Source organism: Kogia breviceps, chromosome 2 (genome assembly GCF_026419965.1).
Source record: "Kogia breviceps isolate mKogBre1 chromosome 2, mKogBre1 haplotype 1, whole genome shotgun sequence".
NCBI lineage: Eukaryota > Metazoa > Chordata > Mammalia > Artiodactyla > Physeteridae > Kogia > Kogia breviceps.
In genome coordinates, this window is record NC_081311.1 from 74638812 (window position 1) to 74651577 (window position 12766).

The following is a 12766-nucleotide window of genomic DNA, read 5'->3' on the forward strand; positions in this document are numbered from 1 at the left end:
GCATGATAACACTTATGTGGAATCTAAAAAAGCCAAACTCATAGAAACAGAGAGTAGAGTGGTGGTTACCAAGGGCTGAGAGGTAGGAGAAATGGGGAGATGTTTGTCAAGAGTAGTGTTTTATGCCGGTCTCAACCTATCAGTAACTAGTGTTGTTGCTGGACCCTTGTGGTTCTTATCATGATTGTAAGATGCCCTCAGCAATAGCCAACAGGAAACTTTGGAAAAAAGGTTTATTATTCAAAGGTTCTGGAAATTACACAGCACACCTTGGGCCACACAGTGAAGTCAGGGGTAGAGAAAGAGAGGCAGCAGGCCTAGGGTTCTGCTTTTATTGGGATCAAGTATGGGCATCTAGGGTTTCAAGGGCCTTCTTTTTATTGGTGAATTTAAAATGTGGGAAGAGAATAAACAAGCAGCCCAACTGGTCAGTTATTGAAATCAATCAAGATCTCTGAAACCAGCTGTCACATCCTCTCAATGACCTCCTCCAATAGTTAAGATGGATATAAAAGAGTATTTTGGTATTATGGAATAGTTCTTTATCTGATTGTGGCAGTGTATGTTACAATTCATAGAAATGTATATTCCCCCCAAAAAGTCAGTTTTATTATATAATAATTTTTAATGAAAAATAAAGTGCAGGCTTTGCAGACAGACTTCCTAGGTTTGAATCACATACTAGCTCTTTATCTTGAGATATGTTACTTAATCTCCCTATTTCCTAATTTCCTCATAAAAATAATGGGAATAACAGTGACAGTACCCTCATAGGTTTGAAATGAACATTAAATGGGGTAAAACATATAAGCATTTAGAACAACCCCTGGTATATAGTAAGTGCTCAATAAATATTAGCAGTCATTATTAGTACACATATACATTATGTGGGATTGTTTTATGCTGTGTAATTTTAAAAGAGTATTTTCAACAATTCAGGTGTTCCTTAGTTGATGAGTAGATAAACAAATGTGGTCTGGCAATACAGTGAAATAGTATTCAGAAGTAAAAAGGAAGTAAATACTGACCCATGCTACAATATGGGCAAACCTTGAAAACATTATGCTAAGTGAAAGAAGCCAGACACAAAAGGTCATATATTGTATGATTCCACTTATGTGAAATGTCCAAAACAGGCAAATAACTAGAGACTTAAAGTCAATTAGTGATTCCCAGGGGATGGGAGAAACGGAATGGGACTGACTGCTAATAGGTATGGGGGTTTTTTTTTGGAATGACAGAAATGTTCTGGAATAGATAACAGTGATGGTTGCTCAACTCTGTAAATATACTAAAAACCACTGAATTGTATACTTCAAAGTGTGAACTTTATAGTATGTGAATTATGTCTCGATAAAGCTGTTATTTCTTTAAAGCTCTGAAACAAAGGAGGCTGGGGTAGTTGCGGGCACCTTAGCCTGGCTCTTTATCTAGTCATGTGGCTGGCAAGGTGTTTATAAGAGATAGCTGTCTTTGAAGTGGATGCCTCTTTAAAGTGGCTCCCTTGGCAATCAAAGCTTAAGTCAGACACTTGCATCACAAAAAGAAAAACCAAGTGTCAGGGCTTATGCTACAGGTACAAACTGTCCATCATAAAATAAATAAGGTGCTCTCTTCGGCAGCACATATACTAAAATTGGAATGATACAGAGAAAATTAGCATGGCCCCTGCACGAGGATGACACGCACATTCGTGAAGCATTCCATATTTTTCATCCACATTTGTCAGACTCAAAATCCCAGTATTTTCTAGTATACCTTGACTATAAATTACAAATTGTTAAAATAAATGAGTTTATGGCATTATATTATGTTGGTAATTTGTTAGTTTATATCAGATATTTATGGTAACGCTAATATCTTGATGGCTATTGTAAATCATGTAGAAATTAAATTTGAGTTATAAATTACCGCTTTGCAAATTCAGTTGTGGATATTATAAATCTATAAAATATAAATTCATGTAAGTAATAAACTAATGCTATCTTAATATGCATATGGAAAGAGTTAAATAAATTTCTTAGAACTAAAAAAATAATGAGATGAATAAGTTCGAGGGAATCTAATGTTCAGCATGGTGATTATCATTAATAACACTGTATTATATACCTTAAAGTTGCTAAGGAGTAAGTCTTAAATGTTCTCATCACAAAAAAGAAATGGTAATGATGTGATGGAAGTGTTAACTAACACTATGGTGGTAATCATTTTGCAATATATAAGTATATCAAATCAACACACTGAACACCTTAAACTTATAAAACATTAATGTCAATTATATCTCGGTAAATGGAAGAGATCTTTTTAATTTAAAAAATCACTGTTTTATAAATTAGCTCATTTTATTCTCACAGCAACTTTATGAGAAAGACACCATTACTATCCCTGTTTTATAGGTAAGGAAACTAAGGTCAGAGAATTTGAATAACTTGCCCAAAGTCATACATACTAAAAAGGGAAAGAAATGGGATTCAAACCCAGGAAGTCTGACTCCAGAAACCATACTCTCAACACATTCTACTGTTCTGTTTTCAAATATTCTGGAACTAAGTGCTTTTCAGAACTTTAGACTTTCTAGCCAGACAATGTCAAAACTCCAGAATGATGTATATGTATAACTGATTCACTTTGTTGTAAAGCAGAAACTAACACACCATTGTAAAACAGTTATACTCCAATAAAGATGTTAAAAAAAAAAAAAAGCCAAAAAACTCCAAATTGGCATTGATAAGCCCTTAAAGGAAAACATGCCAGACCAGAATCCTAGGGATGAGGGAGATGACTCATCATCCCTAAGTACCTGAGTGGGAAAGACACCGAAACTTCTTGAAACATTATAATACACATCCCCCACTGTGACACCTCACCTCAGCCAATACCTCTTGCTGAAACCCCAGAAGTTAAGGGCAGGCACCTGGAAAAGCCTCAAGGGACCTAGGGAAGTCTGGCTTCTAGTGTTGAGGCAGACTCTACTTCCAACACGAGTAGCTGCCCCACTGTAGGACCACCATACCTGCTGCTTCCTGGCCTTAGATCTGAGAGGTAGGAAAAACATAAAATCTTCATACACTGAGCACACACTTCATAGGGAGAAGCAAAGTTCAGATCAAAACAGCTGACTTGGCTTTCTTATTTTCCAGAGCTGCCTAAAATGTATCTCATGAGGAATGCAGCCACCTCTGAAGGACTTATTTGGGAAGAGAGTGTGAGTCAAGACCTCCAGAAGCCAGGTAGGGTGATCCACCATCTTGGTTTGCCAGGGACCGGGGGACTTCTAGTGACACGGACTTCGATTGCTAAAACCAGGACAGTTGATCACCCTTCACTCTTGTTATGGTCAGCAAGGACCCCTAGGATTCTTCTTCATTCCAGCGCATTCCATTCATGCCAAGCTGTGCTACTCACAGATACAGAGGCATCCAGTCATGCAAATGTGTTTTCTGATGGTGAGCACTTTATTTTGACTCCCCCTTCAGCTATTACTGCTGTAACCCCAGCACTCATTTCCTTAGAATGGCTGCTTTATTCACTGAGCTGGGCTGCTTAAATAAGATGGGATTATTTTCACTAGTTGGTGCCTCCCAGCCAGAGGGGATGTAAAGCTTCCTGGCTTGTTTAGAATTTAACCCCATCTCCTTGAGCTGCTGACTCTCTGAATTGGTCACCAGATAGGCTGCTATCAACCTGGGATAAAGATGCCAGACATAAATAATGATGCATTTCACCATTTTAAAACTTCTCAGTTACAAAGCAGTAGCTGGAACAGGCCCCAATGAAGAGTTTTGACTAATTGTTTTTCATTAAGTTTTTCAATCCCTTACATAATCAGCTTCTCAGAAGCTTGTGTCTTGTGGGCAGGACCACCCAATGTTCCCTTGGAAACCTGAAGATGGGGTACCTTAGTGCATGAGCATTGAGTGCAGTCAGTCCCATTTAAAATTCCCCATTTATAAGTAAAGCTAAGCATGTAGTGACAGGCACAGCCCCTGCTTATAAGAGATGGTGCAGTCTAATTAAGGAACTGCACACACACACACACTCCTGCAAGCCTCAGGGATTACAGATGTCAGGAGCTGTCAGTACAGAAACTCATTTCTGACAGAGGAGGAGGGGAACCAGGTGTGAGTTCAAGCACCAAAGTCTCTGCCAACTGCAGCAGTTCCCTTCTAAATTGACCTCCTGACTTTGTGTCTTCTACACTTTGGGAAGGCATCTGGATGCCTTGGGGTTGTCCCATGTGGAGGACTGAGTGACTCAGCCTTGGAAGGTGTGTGCAACCCCCCACCTTCTCCTATACTCTGCTCACATCCACCCATGCAGTTCAGCCCCAGGGACGTTGCTGCTCTTCTGTCTGGCAAAGGTGCCTGCTAGAGCCCCATGGTCTCTGATTATACTAATAAGATCCATCCCTGAACAGATGGCCACCTCACTTACAGTGGACTTCATATCTGGCCAAGATAGGCCATTATCTATCTAATGAGCAATCCAGCAAATGAGGTTGAACACGCAAGCATCATTCTTCATTTAATCATCCAAGCTGTTGGCTCATAGGCCATGGACGGTCAGGCAGGCTGAGTTGGGCCTTAGTATATATAAAGGTGTGGGCCTGGGAAGAGCCACTCAGAGACCAACCAGGGCACCAGATGGAGTTAGATAGCATTACATGCATTTAGATTGCGAAGGCTCCCAACCTCTTATGAACAAAGAGCAGGCTGCCCAACTCCCACCTGAGAGATGCCAATATAGAGAGAATGTCTAGGAAATAGCAATTTTCATGCTGGTGAGAGCAGTGTTTGTTCATTTTTATTGTCGGCTGCAATCATTCTTTTTTTTATTTTTATTTTATTGGAGTATAGTTGATTTACAATGTTGTGTTAGTTTCAGGTCTACAGCAAAGTGATTCAGTTACACATATACATATGTTCATTCTTTTTTAGATTCTTTTCTCATATAGGTTATCACAGAATACTGAGTAGAGTTCCCTATGCTATACAGTAGGTCCTTGTTGGTTATCTATCGTATATACAGTAGTGTGTGTATGTTCATCACAAGCTCCTGATTTATCCCTCCCCCCAATGTTTCCCCTTGGGTAACTATAAGTTTGTTTTCGATATCTGTAAGTCTGTTTCTGTTTTGTAAATAAGTTCATGTGTATCATTTTTAAAAAATTAGATTCCCCATATAAGTGATATCACATGATATTTGTCTTTCTCTCTCTGACTTACTTCACTTCCTGTGATAATCTCTAGGTCCATCCATGTTGCTGCAAATGTCATTATTTCATTCTTTTTTACAGCTGAGTAATATTCCATTGTATATATGTACCACATCTTCTTTATCCATTCCTCTGTCGATGAGCATTTAGGTTGCTTCCATGTCTTGGCTATTGTAAATAGTGCTTCAGTAAACATTGGGGTGCATGTATCCTTTCAGATTATGGTTTTATCTGGATATATGCCCAGGAGTCAGTGTGCTGGATCATATGGTAGCTCTATTTTTAGTTTTTTAAGGAACATCCATACTGTTCTCCATAGTGGCTGTACCAATTTACATTCCCACCAACAGTATAGGAAGGTTCCCTTTTCTCTATAGCCTCTCCAGCATTTATTGTTTGTAGACAGTCATTCTTAAATTTTAGCTTTCAGAAGAGCACTTGCAAGGATTTTAAAACACAAAGTAGATCCAGGTGTGGGACCAGAGAATTTGCATTTTTAACAAGTTCACAGGTGGAGACCATGGGTTCTGGAACCACACTTCAAAAGGCATGGGTCGGGGCTTCCCTGATGGCGCAGTGGTGGAGAGTCCGCCTGCTGATGCAGGGGACACGGGATCGTACCCCGGTCTGGGAAGATCCCACATGCCGCGGAGCGGCTGGCCCCGTGAGCCATGGCTGCTGAGCCTGCGCGTCCGGAACCTGTGCTCCACAACGAGAGAGGCCACAACGGTGAGAGGCCCACGTACCACAAAAAAAAAAAAAGGCATGGGTCTACAGGAAATAATCCATATAACAATAAGCTCCTTCTGCAGACCCAGCCCACATAGAAATTGTTGTGAAGTGTCATATACCAACACACCCAGATAGTTGTTGGAAAAAGAGGGATGGAAACTCACAACCAACATTCAATCAACTATCTACAAAGTACTTATTACACAGCTACCACGTGTAAAACTAGGTCCTAAATTCCGTAAAGATTAAAAAGAAATGTCAAATTTAAATTGGAAAAATCTTTCTAGAGGCCATTTAGTCAATATATATAAAAAGCCTTAAAGCTTGCCACTTTTTCACCAAGCAGTTCTGTTTAGGAATTTATCACAAGAAAATAATTTAAAATGTTGACAAAGATTAAACTAAGGAAATGTTTACTGAAGCTTTTTTAAAGTGAAAAGTTGAAAATCTAAATGATCAACAAACATAAATGTAAATAACTAACAGATACATTATATTCTCTCTCATGCACATCCTCTCTCTCTCCCTCTCCCCCCTCCCTCTTTCCCTCCCCCCCCCTCATACATACACACACACACACACACACACACACACACATACACATGCACAGGCACACTTCCTCCCATGTTTCTCTGGACCAATGGTTCTCAAAATGTCTCATCACATTTTGAGATTTTTAAATGTCTTCACTTGTCACAGCTCAAGAGAAGAGTGCTACTAGAATCTAGTGAATAGAAGCCAAGGATGCTGCTAAATATCCCACAATGCACAGGATGACTCTCACAACAAAGAATCGTCTGGCCCAAAGGATCAATAGTGCCGACCATGAGAAACCCTGATCTAGCCTCACTTGCCAGAGGACTCTAGGAGAGCCACATTGACTATGATGACTATTTCATAGAATCAGGCCCCCACTGCATAGTGAAGGACTTTATTCCCCTCAGAGTCTTGTGCTGTTATTTCGGTGTCTCAGGAACTGTCTCAAGTGAATTCATGCGTGGTTCATGTAGGCCTTCTCCCACAGCTTCTGCCCGTGTTGTGGCAGCTCAGAGAGAAATCTCTTGGGAGCAGCCACTCACCTCACACAGCTGCTCTTGGACCCCCAGGGGACGATGATGAGGCCCAATGCACCACCGTCTGGTGCCCCCATAGCTGGCTGATGCTGTCCTCAGTGTCAACATGGCCATAGCTCTGTGGAGTCTAGTTACCTGGAAACCAAAGCACTGCCTTTGGTCAGTCTCGCACAACACCCTATGAGAAGAGTTGTTTTGGCTTCTGCCTGCAGCCGCTCTCCCATACAAGCCTGTGGGGCCTGGCCAGCAGATGAAGAAGAAGAAGAGGACAGAAAGAAGACTGCGTTATCCTCTCATATGTCCGGTACCTGAGCCAACCACTTTTCTCCTCGTGTGGACAAAATTCTGCAAGCAAATAAACATTTGCAAATCAATACACACACATGAAGAGTACATACTGTGAGTTCAGAGAAAGAGACAATTATTCCAGTTGACATTCTCCATGGCAGCCTGGAGAGTCCCCTTGCCCCCAGCCACATGGACCAAGCTAGTTCCCATTCCTTTGCCTTAGCTTGTCCTCCAACAGAAGATCTCCCTACCTCCTTTCTGCCTATGTAAATCTTGCTATCTTTTAAGACCTGGTTCTCTCTCCTCCAGAAAGTTTTCAAAATCAGCTTGAATGATTTTCGCTGTAGGTAGTAGAATGTTTAAAATAATTAGTGGTCTTATTATTTCACATTAAAAGAAGCATGAAACTAGAGAGTTCCCGAGTTGAGCAATTCAACAATGCAGTGGCTTCCTTCCAATTCTCTTGATTTTGTCTCATGATCACAATATGGCTGTCACAGCATTTTTTTTTTTTTTTTTTTTTTGCGGTACGCGGGCCTCCCACTGTTGTGGCCTCTTCCGTTGCGGACCACAGGCTCCGGACGCGCAGGCTCAGCAGCCATGGCTCACGGGCCCAGCCGCTCCGCAGCATGTGGGACCTTCCCGGACCAGGGCACGAACCCGTGTGCCCTGCATCAGCAGGCGGATTCTCAACCACTGCGCCACCAGGGAAGCCCCCCACAGCATCTTATCATCATGAAAATATCAAAAGACAGGAAGTAAACAAGAGGTTCCCTGCCTCTCCCTTGCCTGGGGTATAAAAAGGAATTTGATTAGAAGCCTTTTTCTTTCTTGTCAGAGAGGAAATTCTTTCCCACAAGTCCTCAACAGATTTATCTTTATATTTCATTGGCCAAAACTAAGCCAGTCATTGAGATGATTGTGATTGCTTCAGACATATCATGGGTCATTTCCTGGGCCTGGAGGAGGGACCCATCTTACCTTAGTGCATTGCTGCTCGATGAAAACAAAACACAGGTGCTTTGGGAGTACACAGAAGGAGACTGGCCAGGCCCTTTAGAATACAGAGTAGGACCATACTATCTCGGATGCTACACATAGTAGCAGCAGAATTATTTGAACCTGTTGATGACAAAACATATTAAGAGAGATACATATTTAAGACCACCAAGTTCTACTTTCTTTCCCATCATTGACCATGCAAGAAACTCAGTGAAAGGTGCCACAATAGAGAGAATATTGAGAGTTAACATTGAGTTAGTATTGAGAATAGTGAGAGTTAACAAACTTAGATTTGAGTTCCAATCCTGGCACTGGTGAATGACCTTGGACAAGTCATTTACTCTCTCTGAGTCTTAATTTTTGTCACTTCTGGCAGTCTATTATTCTCAAATACAGAAAATGGCACCTTGGGAAAGCTGGAAGCTGAAAACAAAAGTGTCTCTCATGGGCTGCCCCCCACTCAACCCTTCACACTTCCACAGCCTCCTGCATAATGGGATATTACCATGAACCACAGTCATGTCTATTCAAAGTTCAAGCAGAAGCTGGACACTCAACATTGAAACAGTGAATCCTGGCCCTTAGGAACATTGAACATAGCAGCAAGGGCCAGCCAAGAGTAGAAATATTTAGAATGTCAAAGTCACCAAACTCAAGAAAAGGATCCTATTCAGGGCATTGGGATTTTTTTTTTTAAAGACTTCATCTTTTCTCGAGTTGCTTTAGGTTCACAACAAAATAGATAGGAAGGTGAGAGACTTCCCATATCCCTCCTCCTTCACACATGAAGAGCCTCCCTGATCACCAAGATCACTCACCAGAACGGCGCATTTGTTATTAATGATAAGCCTACATTGACACATCGTTATTACCCAAAGTCTACTGATTACCTTAGAGTTTACTTTGCCGTCGTACATTCTATGGGTTTGGAAAAATATATAATGACATGTAATCATCATTATAATATTATATAAAGTATTTTTACTGCCCTAAAGATTATCTGTGCTCCACCTGTGTATCGCTCTTGCCTCTCCCCCACCTCTGGCAATCACTGATCTTTTTATGGTCTCCATAGTTTTGACTTTTCCAGAAAGTCATATAGTTGGAATCATATAGTATGTAGCCTTTTCAAATTGGCTTATTTCACTTAGTAATGTGCATTTAAGTTTCCTACATGTCTTTTCATGGCTATAGCTCTTTTTTATGAGAACTGTTAGGATTTACTCTCCTAATAACCTTCATATATATATCATACAGTGGTGATGACTGTAATTATCACATTGTACATTACATCCCTAGTACTTATTTATTAGTACTGGGGGATCTTATAACTGGAAGTTTGTACGTTTTGACCACCTTCCTTCAATTCCCACTCCTCCAACCCCTGCCTCTGGTAGCCATAAATCTCATCTTTTTTGCTACGAGTTCTTAAAATTTTAATTAGATTCTACATGTAAGTGAGACCATACAATATTTGTCTTTCTCTGTCTGACTTATTTCACTTAGCATAATGCACTAAAGCTTCTTCCATGTTGTTGCAAATGACGGGATTTCCTCATTTTGTAGCTGAATAATATTTTATTGTATGTATAAAACAATTTCTTAATCCATTTATCCATCAATGGGCACTTAGGTTGCTTCCATGTAATGGCTGTTGTAAATAATGCTGCTATGAAGATGGGGATGTAAATATCTTTTTGAGTTAGCTTTCTTTTCCTTTGGACATATTCCCGGAAGTGGTATTTCTGGATTATATGGTAGTTTTATTTTTAACTTTTGAGGATCCTCCATACTGTTTTTCATAAGCAGCTGCACTAGTTTACAATCCCATTAACAGTGCACAAGGGTTCCTTTTTCTCAACATCCTCACAAGCAATTTTTTTCTCTTGTCTTTTTGATGATGGACATTCTAATAGGCATGAGGTGATGTCTCACTGTGGTTTTGACTGACATTTCCCTAATTACTAGTGATGGTGAGCATCTTTTCATGTATCTGTGAACTATTCACATATATTCTTCAGAAAAATGTTGTTTAGTTTTTTTTACCCTATTTTAATTGAATTATTTGGATTTTTGCTGATGTTATTTGAGTTCTTGATATATTTTGGATATTAATCTCTTATAAGATATGTGATTTTTTTATGCTTTTGTTGCTTGTGCTTTAGAAGTCATATCCAAAAAAATCATTGCCAAGATCCATGTCAAGGAGCTTTTTCCCTATATTTTCTTCTGGGAGTTTCATGGTTTCAGTTTCAGGTCTTATATTTAAGTCTTTAATCCATTTTGAGCTAATTTTTGTGAGTTTCATTTTTTGACATATGAATATCCAATTGTGAGGACCATTTATTTATTAAAGTCTTTTTTCCATTGAGAATCCTTGGATTCCTTGTCAAATACTAGTTGATGTATGTTTGGGTTTACTTGTGGGTTCTCAATCCTGTTCCATTGATTTATTTGTCTGTTTTTATCCAGGACCATACTCTTTTGATTTCTATACCTTAAGAGCATAGCTTGAAATCAAGAAGAGTGATGGCTCCTGCTTTGTTCTTTTTCAGGATTGCTTTGGTTGTTCTGGGTCTCTGTGGTTCTCTATATAATTTAGGATCGTTTCTTCTACTTATGCAGAGTATGCCATTGGAATCTCAATAGGGATTATTACATTGAATCCATAGGTGGCTTTGTGTAATATGGACATTTTAACAATATTAATTCTTCCAATTCATGAACCCAGTATACCTTTCCATTTTTGTGTTTTCTTTGTTTTCTTTCACCAATGCCTTGTAACTTTCAGAGTAGAGATCTTTCGCCTCTTTGGTTAAATTTATTCCTAAGTATTTTTGTTTGTTTGTTTTTGATGCTGTTGTAAATGGGATCAATTTCTTTATTTCTTCTGCAGAAATTTCATTTTCAGTGTATAGAAACATTACTGATTTTTGTAGTTAATTTTGTATACTGCAACTTTACTGAATCCTTTGATTAGATATACAGTAGTCCCTCCTCATTCACAGTATCACTTTCTGTGGTTTCAGTTAACCACAGTCAACCATGGTCTTAAATATTAAATGGAAAATTCCAGAAACAAATAATTCATAAATTATAAATTGTGCACTGCTCTGAGTAATGTGATGAAGTCTTGTGCCATCTCTCTCTGTCCTACCTGGGACAGTATCCTGCCCTTTGTCCAGTGTATCCATTCTATAGACACAATCCACCCATTAGTACGTGAATAGGAAAAAAAAAAAGCATAATAAGTATACTTAGGGTTCAGTACAATCTGAAGCATCAGGCATCTGCTAAGGGTCATGGAACATATCCTCTACAAATAAGGGTGGAGGGACTACTATAACAGCTTTTGGTGGAGTCTTGGGGATTTTCTATGTATAAAATAACATCTGCAAATAGAGACAATTTTATTTCTTCCTTTCTATTTCTGATGGATTTTCTTTCTTTTTCCGGTCTGATTGCTTTGGTTAGAACTTCCAGTACTATGTTGAATAGGAGTGGTGAGAGAGTGGGCAACCTTGTCTTGTTCCTGATGTTAGAGGAAAAGCTTTCTATCTTCCTTCATTGAGGATGATATTAGCTGTGGGTTTCTCATATATGGCCTTAATTATACTGAGATATGTTCCTTCTATACCTAATTTGTTAAGTGCTTTTATCATGAATGGATATTGAATTTTGTCAAATGATCTTTCTGCTCTATTGAGATGATCATATGATTCTTTTCCTTCACTGTATTAATATGATAAAACACATTGATTGACTTGTGAATGTTGAAACATCCTTTCATCCCAGGGGTAAATCCCACTGTATCATAGTGAATGATCCTTTTAATGTGCTAATGAATTTTGTTTGCATGTATTTTGTTGAGAATTTTTGCATCTATATTTATCAGAGATAGTGGCCTGTAGTTTTCTTTTCTAGTTGTGTCATCTTCTGCTTTTGGTATCATGATAATGCTGGCCTTGTAAAATGAGTTTGGGAGTGTTCCTTCCTCTTTGATTTTTTTTGGAAGAGTTTGAGAAAGATTGGTGTTAATTCTTCTTTAAATGTTTGGTAAAATTCACCAGTGACACCATCTGTCATGGGATTTTCTTTGTTGGGAGGTTTTTTATTACTGATGAAATCTCCTACTAGTAATTCTATTCAGATTTTCTATTTCTTTCTGATTCAGGCTTAGTAAGTTGTATGTTCCTAAGAATTTTTCCATTTGTTCTAGGTTGTCCAGTTTGTTGGCATATAGTTGTTTGTAATAGCTTCTTATTATCCTTTGTATTTCTGTGGAATCTGTTGTAATGTCTTCTTTTTTATTTATAATTTTGTTGATTTGGGTCCTCTCTCTTATTTCCTTGGTTAGTCTAGCTAAAGGTTGGTCAGTTTTCCTTATATTTTCAAAGGACCAATTCTTAGTTTTATTAACATTTTGTAATGTTTTCCTGTTCTCTATTTCATTTAT

General features: G+C 39.0%; 1 long non-coding RNA gene and 1 other non-coding gene across 2 annotated transcripts in view; both read left to right on the forward strand.

Moving 5' to 3' along the window:
* Window positions 1–12766, forward strand: part of LOC136793558 (uncharacterized) — a 443749-nt gene that overhangs the window by 359073 nt on the left and 71910 nt on the right. The window contains exon 3 of the long non-coding RNA XR_010838974.1: window positions 3141–3230. This is a non-coding gene — a long non-coding RNA (uncharacterized lncRNA). The remainder of the gene's footprint in view (window positions 1–3140; window positions 3231–12766) is intronic.
* On the forward strand, window positions 1607–1713 carry LOC131751753 (U6 spliceosomal RNA). Its single transcript, XR_009334311.1, has one exon. It is a non-coding gene; the product is annotated as a U6 spliceosomal RNA (small nuclear RNA).